Source organism: Pezoporus flaviventris, unplaced genomic scaffold (assembly GCF_033815535.1).
Source record: "Pezoporus flaviventris isolate CSIRO_AGI_PZ_B2104156 unplaced genomic scaffold, CSIRO_AGI_Pfla_v1 ptg000029l, whole genome shotgun sequence".
NCBI classification, from domain to species: domain Eukaryota; kingdom Metazoa; phylum Chordata; class Aves; order Psittaciformes; family Psittacidae; genus Pezoporus; species Pezoporus flaviventris.
The window spans coordinates 2,973,465-2,981,725 of NW_026892577.1; positions in this window are offsets into that span (position 1 = coordinate 2,973,465).

Genomic DNA, 8,261 nt, shown 5'->3' on the forward strand with positions numbered 1-8,261 from the left:
AATGTCTGCCTTTTTTTACCCTAACTTTTTAATTAGCGTGAATTAAATTTGGGCTTTCCTCATGTGGGAAGGATGAAGGTAAAGGTACAAGAGCAATTCAGTTAACCTGCATATCATCATGCAGTAAGTACCTCTGAAGAGGGCTGCAGTCAGTTCAAAAGAAGCACGCACTTGGGAGCTCATAGGGCATGCTTACAAACTGTATTACAAGATGGGTTTAATTTTGTCCTAGTTCTAAGGCAGGAAGACCACCAAGACATAGTCATTTGCAGAAGATACTGGACATATAATTTCATTTAGAAATATTGAGCTGACCTCTTTATATCTCTTTAACAATAGATATGCATGGGAATCATAGAATCATAGACTGGGCTGGGTTGGAAAGGACCTTAAGATCATCCAGTCCAACCCTCCTGCTGTGGGTAGGGAGGCCTCACTAGATCATGGCTTAAGGGGTTGAAGAAGCTTTTGACATGACCTGGTTTTGTGGGAGAAAGGAAATGCTACACTTTGGGTTTTCCTCCCTAGGGAGGCTGTTGTCCTTTCTGAAGAACTCAGTGTTACACAGTGAATGGCACAGATGTGTATCTGTAACAGGGAGGGTGGGTGGGATGCAGAGGCAGCTAAATTTTTGCTTCAGCATAGCCTGGAAAGCAGCTGTGAAATGAGAAACAAAGGCTGTGGCTGGCCACACCTTGAAAGCATGGCAGCACCCTCAGAAGCTATGGTAAGCTCCAGCTCTCCCTCCTCTCTGCCCTTGTACCAGTGCACAGAACCGCCTGCCTGGCTTCCCCCGGTATTGTAATTCTGCTGCAGTCGTGCATGCCATCTGAATTCATTTGTCATATTCTATGAACTAGAATCCATCAAAGCATATTCACTGGCCTTTTAATTAGTGTTAGATTAGCATTTTAAGATATGGGTAAATTCCCAAGTCTAACTTTGTTTAAAGGTGCATATTCAACACAGTAGCCAGGAAATCATGTATTCTCATGTACTTATTACCTTAGTAATGTAATGCTGTGAGGGGAAAAAGGCAGATAATACTTCCAACAAATATTAAATGTTATTTGTATAGCGACTGTCTGTGAATTTAAACAGAAAATCATTCCTCATGCCTTGCCATGAAACACACACAGATTTCTTTTGTGGCTTTCATGTTTCATTAAAGCTTTGTATGTGGAGGAGAGGAAAAATCTAAATTGCTACTTAATTAAAGGGATACTGTCAGATTAAATGTATTTTGAAGAAATGAACTTTGCTTTTTACCTGGGTTGTCAGTAACACCTAGGATTATTAAAAATGAAAATTTTTTTTTCACATCTAATATAATTCTCACCATTTATCAAACTGGGTCTTTTCTTCTCCTTGGTTGGTGAAATTGTCTCTTGCTTTTCCCTGTAGTCACCTTCATTGTCTGGATCCTGTTAACTAACCCAGTATCAGAGGGCTTTAGGTTGTAAATACCAGGAGGTGAAGCTTACATCTAAACAAAAAAAACCATGAAAGTGTATGGCTCTTTATTCCATTAAAATATTTCTCTAAAGCTGGGTATTATGTAATATATGTTCCTTTAATCATGTTTTCATTGCCACACAGCATGTGCAATGTGGGTTAAATCCTGCAAAGTGCTGAGCAATGTTGTGTGCACCTTTCACTTTTGGAAGGCTTGCTCAAGAGCATGGGAAGGGGTCAGACAGCTATGCTGTAGTGCACGGAAACCAGAGCTGATGCCATCCAGCGATCTCCTTGCTGTTACCCTTAAAGGGAGTAGTAAAGATTTAAGTGAGGACCAGGGCAGAGTTTGAAAGTATGTGGGTACATTGGACAAGTCGAAAATGTGAATTGGTTTGGAGCCCCTCCATCACCTCCCCTTTCCCACAGTAGCTGTGTGGTCCTGTCTAGAAGGGTGGACAGAATCTTGCTGAGGCAGGAGGCACATGCAGCTGTAGACAAGACTGGATTCTGCATGAGTGGTTGTGTTTTGATTTTATAGGAGCTGCAGAAAGTGTATAGAGAGCGTGTGTATTATGGACTAATATTACTATACTTGGGAATAATAATGTATCAGCAACCCCAGAACTCTGCAGTATAAGAAGGAAATACTTGCAGAATGGCACTATGTACCACAGTGCAAGCTGGTTTTGGAATTTCATATTAATGTACATTAGCATCCTCATGAACCTATCTGATAATACTTACACGTGGAGACTTAAGCTCCTTAAGCAATGTTCACACCTCCATGAAAAATAATACAGTTACGTTCTTCCTTTAAATAAACTTTCTAAGCAAGTCTATTAACAGTTATCTGCTATCTGCCACAAGGGGAAACATGTAGACAGTTTTGTAGTGTCTTATAAATCTTCGGCTGCTGAGTATTAGGTAGTAAATTAAATGAGAAGTGAGAGCTCCTTTCACTGGATCCTCCTACTTCATTTTACCACATGGGAATGTTTAAGTTGAGTCCTAAGGAAACAATCTGCAACCCCAAGGGATATGTTCCTCTGTTCTGAAAAAGAAGCCTGCTACGTTAAATGCATTTTAGAATGCTTTTGTGGTAAAGATTTACCATGGTCTGGAAGTATAAAAGGCTGCTTTGGTGTCGTACAGTGCTGTATCATTTTAACATGGGTATGTGCATAGCGAGACCACTCATAAAATCTGACTTCAAATATCTGGAGATGTCCACAGGCTTCAATAGCAAACAATAGCCTGTGGTTTGGCTCCTGCTGGGGTTGAGCAACTGGAACTCAGTTCCCAGGTCAGCTGTTTCCTCTGCCTGTGAGCAATTCACTTCATCATTCCCTGCTCTACAGTCCCCTCTCATAACGGTTGACAAGGGGAGTGAAGGAATACATTCCCATCCTCATGATAGCTGTGGTGGCCAGGGATTTCCACGGGGAAAACCCTTTGAGTCACTTGGTGGACAGAGGTTCTAGACAGCGCTGTGGAAGCTGATGGGAAGTTCTGCCTGCTATGAAATGCTATTGGATCATTAAAAAACAAACTCTAAAGAAGGGATGTCATTGTAAATTAAATTCCATACACAACTTGTTTTGTGTTGAATGCATTTGTATGAAATCTTACAGTTTTCATCCCATTTGTTGCTGCATGTTTTTTCCACAATGGCAGTGAAATTTCATTTGAATAAAAAAACACCCTCAAAAACTGGAGGATTTGGCTTCTAACCATAAAAGTTAAGCTAGATGGATTTATAATATGCCATAATCAAGTAAAAATACATAGACAGGGAATTAGGCGTGTACAGGCAACACAGAACATAGATAATTCCTTTTAGGATTAAGCATATGGCCAGCAGCTGGCAGATGTCTGCAGATCTCTGTGAAACTAAATGATAACATAGACATCCTTTGCTGCATGTTCCTGGGTGACAGTAACTTGTAGGAAGGAAAAGACTGGCCATTCATAATCTTTATTTTATTTAGTGAGACTTTTATTTCTGTTTTGAAAACGAGAAGGAAGACATGTAAAGGCAGAAGCTTCCTGGAAAGTATAAGCCTGTCTAAATGGCAGCAATGGGAAAAAGAGGCTTTTATTTTCTTTCAAAGACATAAAATTAAACAGAACCTTCCAGCATATGTTAGTATTCATAGCTCTTACAGACCATGCATCAGAAAAGAAGACTTGTGATGATTATTCAGTCTTTGTGTTGCGGTAGGTCCTAGAGATCAGGGTGCTATTATGCTAGTTGTTCATAATTAGAGATTGTGTACTCCCTGGAGTAGTGACTATCTCAATAAACAAGACAAAGGATGAGAAAAAGGAAGTGGTATTGTTCTCATTGCATAAACAGCACTGAGAAACTGGCACATTAAATGATTTGCCCAAGTTCATACAAGAAGTCTTTGGTAGACAAAGCATCTTGTTTTGTTTGCCTTCTAGGAAAATGACTACAGGTACTTAGTACCTTAGTCCCCTGCCACAAAAGAAAAACGAAATTGTTTTAAATGTCAAAATAATTTCAGATTTAAAAATAATTTATGGGTTTTTTTACCTTCTAAAGATTTTATAGGCACATGGATGTCAATTTCTTGGTTTTGAAAATGTAGGTTTTCATTTCCATTTCTATTTATTTCCATCCATCTTTCTATTTAAAAAGAGGCTAGTAGGAAAAGTGGAAGAGGAAGGAGTTGAGAGACATGGTGAGAAAAAATAATAATAAAGAATTGTGACAAAATCAACACAATCTCCTCAAAGTTCTCAGTTTCATTAGAAACTGAGAAAATTTGTCAATATGGAAAAAAGGGCCCCTTTACATGAGAGACACAATTCGTTTACTCTGTTATTTTTACCTCTTTTTAACATACACATTTAAGCTTCCAAACTGAGATGAAGTCAGCAGTGGTATCTGGCTGTATACCCACAAGGCTGCCTGTTGACATCAGCCAAAGTCACTGCTCATTTCCATTGCTGACTGTTCTACTCATTTGGGTTGAGCTCCAGTGCACCACTGCCCAATGTGGCAAGGTGCGACAAGCACTGGATTCAGGATGAAGCTGTAGCTCACTGCATTTGGAGATGGGAGAGGCTGCGCCATAAAGTAGGATCAGGGTTAGGGAACCAAGGGTCTTCAGATACGGAACTTGCAGCATTGGGCACAGTTCAAGAAGGGCTGTTGCAAATGGCTTGTGGCAATCTGTGACCCTGAGCTCTCATCTATTATGGGTTTTTAAGACCATAATTCTGTCTTTTCCCTACCTGTAGCACAGGACCTAAAATTGCTTTTTGCAACAATTTCATGCCATGTCTGCATCAGTCAAAACCTGCCCTGTGGTTGCAGAGCTCTCAGGAGTTTATTTCACTCCTCCCGTTCTTGTGGTGTCAAGATTCCAGAATACCAAATAGGTTTATACTTTTCAATGTGAACACATTAAAGTGAGGTGCTGAATGCACAACAGAAAGATCCCTTCTTCCATCCGTTTTTCCACCCTGCCTCTCCTTCATTACATTGGAGGCAAATACGTAGTTTGTTTCTTTTTGTGCTTGTTTCTTAGTGCTAGGAACGCTGTGGAATGACTCCTGTGCTCATTGTGAGGTCAGGAGGTTCCCCTTAAAGGCAGTGATGGGAGTCTTTGGACACCATCCTGGATGTTTTGCGGGTAAACAAGTTTTAAATACATTCTGAGACCTCCCATCATTTGAATGATAACAACGTAACATTTTTATAACACCCAACAACTTCAAAACTGAATGAAAGGCATCCAAGCTAACAAAACAAAACCCTTTGCTAAAACTTAATACTTTTTAGAACACTAAGTTGCCATAACAACTTGATGCAAAAGTCTTTGGTGGCAACTTTGTACTTGGTCCTATTGAGACTAAAATAACCTTACTCTTGTGTTAATACTTAGCCAGCATAGTAAATACTATTGGTTACAGAAAATTAAAACTTTTAAATAGTGAAACTACTTTTGCTGAAGTAAAAGAAACCTCTTAAATCTAAGTGTTTTTCTTCTTTTAAAAAAGCATAATTTGTCAGACATTAAAATAACAAAAGGTCTTTGAAAAAGGATTATGGTTTCTGATGTTTCACTATGAGAATGGATTTACTTTATATCCTACTGATGTTGTAATCTTGAATTCTGAGGTAATGTTTTAGCCCTTTCTTTCCACATAAATAAAGATTTCAATGATAGCACTTCATTTCTTCTGTAGAACTTTCCTTTATTTTTCGAACTACTCATTTTCTCTCGCCTAAACCATTTCATCGGAATAACATACAAATTGGATGCAGCGCTTATTAGGAGGAGGGGAACAATAAGAAAGGCAAGGAATTTCAAATCATCACACTGCTGACTGAGAGGTAGATGTTAAATGGGGAATTTCCATAGTGCTTCCTCCACAATGTACTTTTTCCAAAAGTCTTATTTTAAAGATTTCCCTGTAAAAAATGTGGGGTTTTAGGATATTGTGGGATTTTTTTCATATTTTAGTCACTTGAAACTTTGCTGTTATACGGTGCACAAACAATTGTTTTCTATTAGTCCTAAACACTGAATTTTAAGAAAGAAAAAGCATATTTTAACATGGTAATAAACTATTTCTAATCAGACCGACTTCATCCCTCTTTGGAATACAGTGTCATATATCTCTTTGGGTTGCACAGATTTTAATTAACACCAAGTATCTTCAAAAAGTCACAAATTCCCACTCTCTCTGAAATTAAATGCGCTCTTTACACTCAACTGGCCTGCTTTTGGGGTGGGTTTTTTTATATCCTAGAGGAGAGTGACTGGTGGGGACAGTAGATTATCTTTAAAGATACACGCAGCGAGCTGCTGTGTGGTTCTGAATTACCGGCTGGGCTTAAACCATGACAGTTCATTGTGCTCACTCCCCCCCCCCCTTCCCCCCTTCCTCTTCCCGCTCCCGGTGGGATGGGGAGGAGAATCAAAAGAATGTAACTCCCATGGGTTGGGATAAGAGCAGTCCAGTAACTAAGGTGTAACACAAACCACTGCTGCTACCACCAGTGATAATAATGGTAAGGGCAATGACAAGGGAAGAGAATACAACCGCTCACCACCCGCCGACCGATACCCAGCCTGACCGAGCAGTGATCTAGCCCTTCTGGGTAACTGCCCCAGTTCATATAGTGGGCATGACGTGCTGTGGTATGGAATACCTCTTTGGTCAGTTTGGGTCAGGTGTCCTGTCTCTGCTTCCTCCCAGCTTCCCCTCCTCCCTGGCAGAGCACGAGGCTCACAAAGTCCTTGATCAGTCTAAACATTACTTAGCAACAACTAAAACCATCGGTGTTATCAGCGCTGTTCCCAGGCTGAAAGTCAAAACCACAGCACTGCACCCGCTACTAAGAAGGAGAAAAATGACTGCTACTGCTGAACCCAGGACAGGATTATTACCTACTACCAAGGGAACAAAGAGTGCTCTGCATCCTTCCAGCTTGGGGAGACTCAACAAGAGGTTTCCCTCCAGCAACTTCATTGTTTATTAGCTTGCTTGCCAAATAGGGACCATTCTCCCTATTCTCACCCTAGAACCTGCCTTTGAAAGTATAGAAAAAGTGTGTTTATAAACCACTTTTTTTTTCCTTATTATATACAGCAGAGAAGGCCAAGGGCTTTTCTGCTTCAGCAGAACCAGCAGGGAGGAAATACATGTAAGTAATTACCTTAAACAAGCAGGCAATAAAGCTGCTGCCTCTCGAGCCATGCAGTTTTAAGGACATGATGAAAGGTGGAGGTGTCAGCACCCATAGCCCAGAATAACTGGGTGGAGATCTGGCATTCCAGTGCTCCTTCAGCCTCCTCCTGTGGGCAGCGATCCTGGCGGGCTGGGATCAGTGGATTGGGAAGCAGAGTCGGTCCCAGAGCTGGGGTGGGGATGGCTGTGTTCAGGTGAACAGTCCCACCGATGGAAAGCACCCTCACGTGAAGGAAACTGCTTGTAAGAGGGACACAGAGAAACCCAGAGCATCCAGGCAGTGTCCATTTGAAAGCCAACGACAGAGAAGACAGAGTTTGGTTCAGTCCTGTTAGAATTCTCCTCTAGAGCAGTTTTCAATCACCTCATCTTTGGGGTTTTTCTCCGAATAAGGATCAAACTGACTTCTGCTTTATATTTTAGCACAGAATAGTCTTTCGTTGTTGTTGTTTGGTTTTGTTTTTTCCCTGTGCTCTCAAAGCCAGCTTCTCCACTATGGTAAACCAGGGCAACTTTTCTGACCATAGCAAAGCCACCACAGGAGACCAGGGCATGACATACAACACGGAGCATGTCGAGCTTGTAGCATTACTGCAGGACATCATAAGTGCCTTGAAAAAGGGTGAAGAAACCAGCCGGGCCCCACTCATGGCCGTGCATGCCTCCCGCAGCCCCAGCACCACGGCTCCTTTTGGCGGCTCTTGAGGACCGGCAGGGACGCCGTGCTGAGGTGAGACGAGGCGGGAAGCGGCTGTGCCGGCAACCCGGGGGCCGTCAGGGGGGGCCGTTGGAGCGGCCGTTGCGATTCCAGCCACAGGCCGGAGGGGGCGCTGGCGGTGCCCGGTAATGGCGGCTGCGGCCGGGGCCCTGCTTCCAAGCGGCGCCGGGGCTCCGGAACTGGCCCTGATCGGTGCCTGCTCCTGAGGCAGGGCAGTCCCGGTAACGGGATTCACTTTCAGGGCTCCCACCCCTCACAGCCAGATCTTCGTTGCCCTCTTGAGATGTGTGGCAGATTTATTTCGACTAATTTTTTAAGTACTGAGTGTATCTAGTGTACTTATTTCTCCTAATTAATG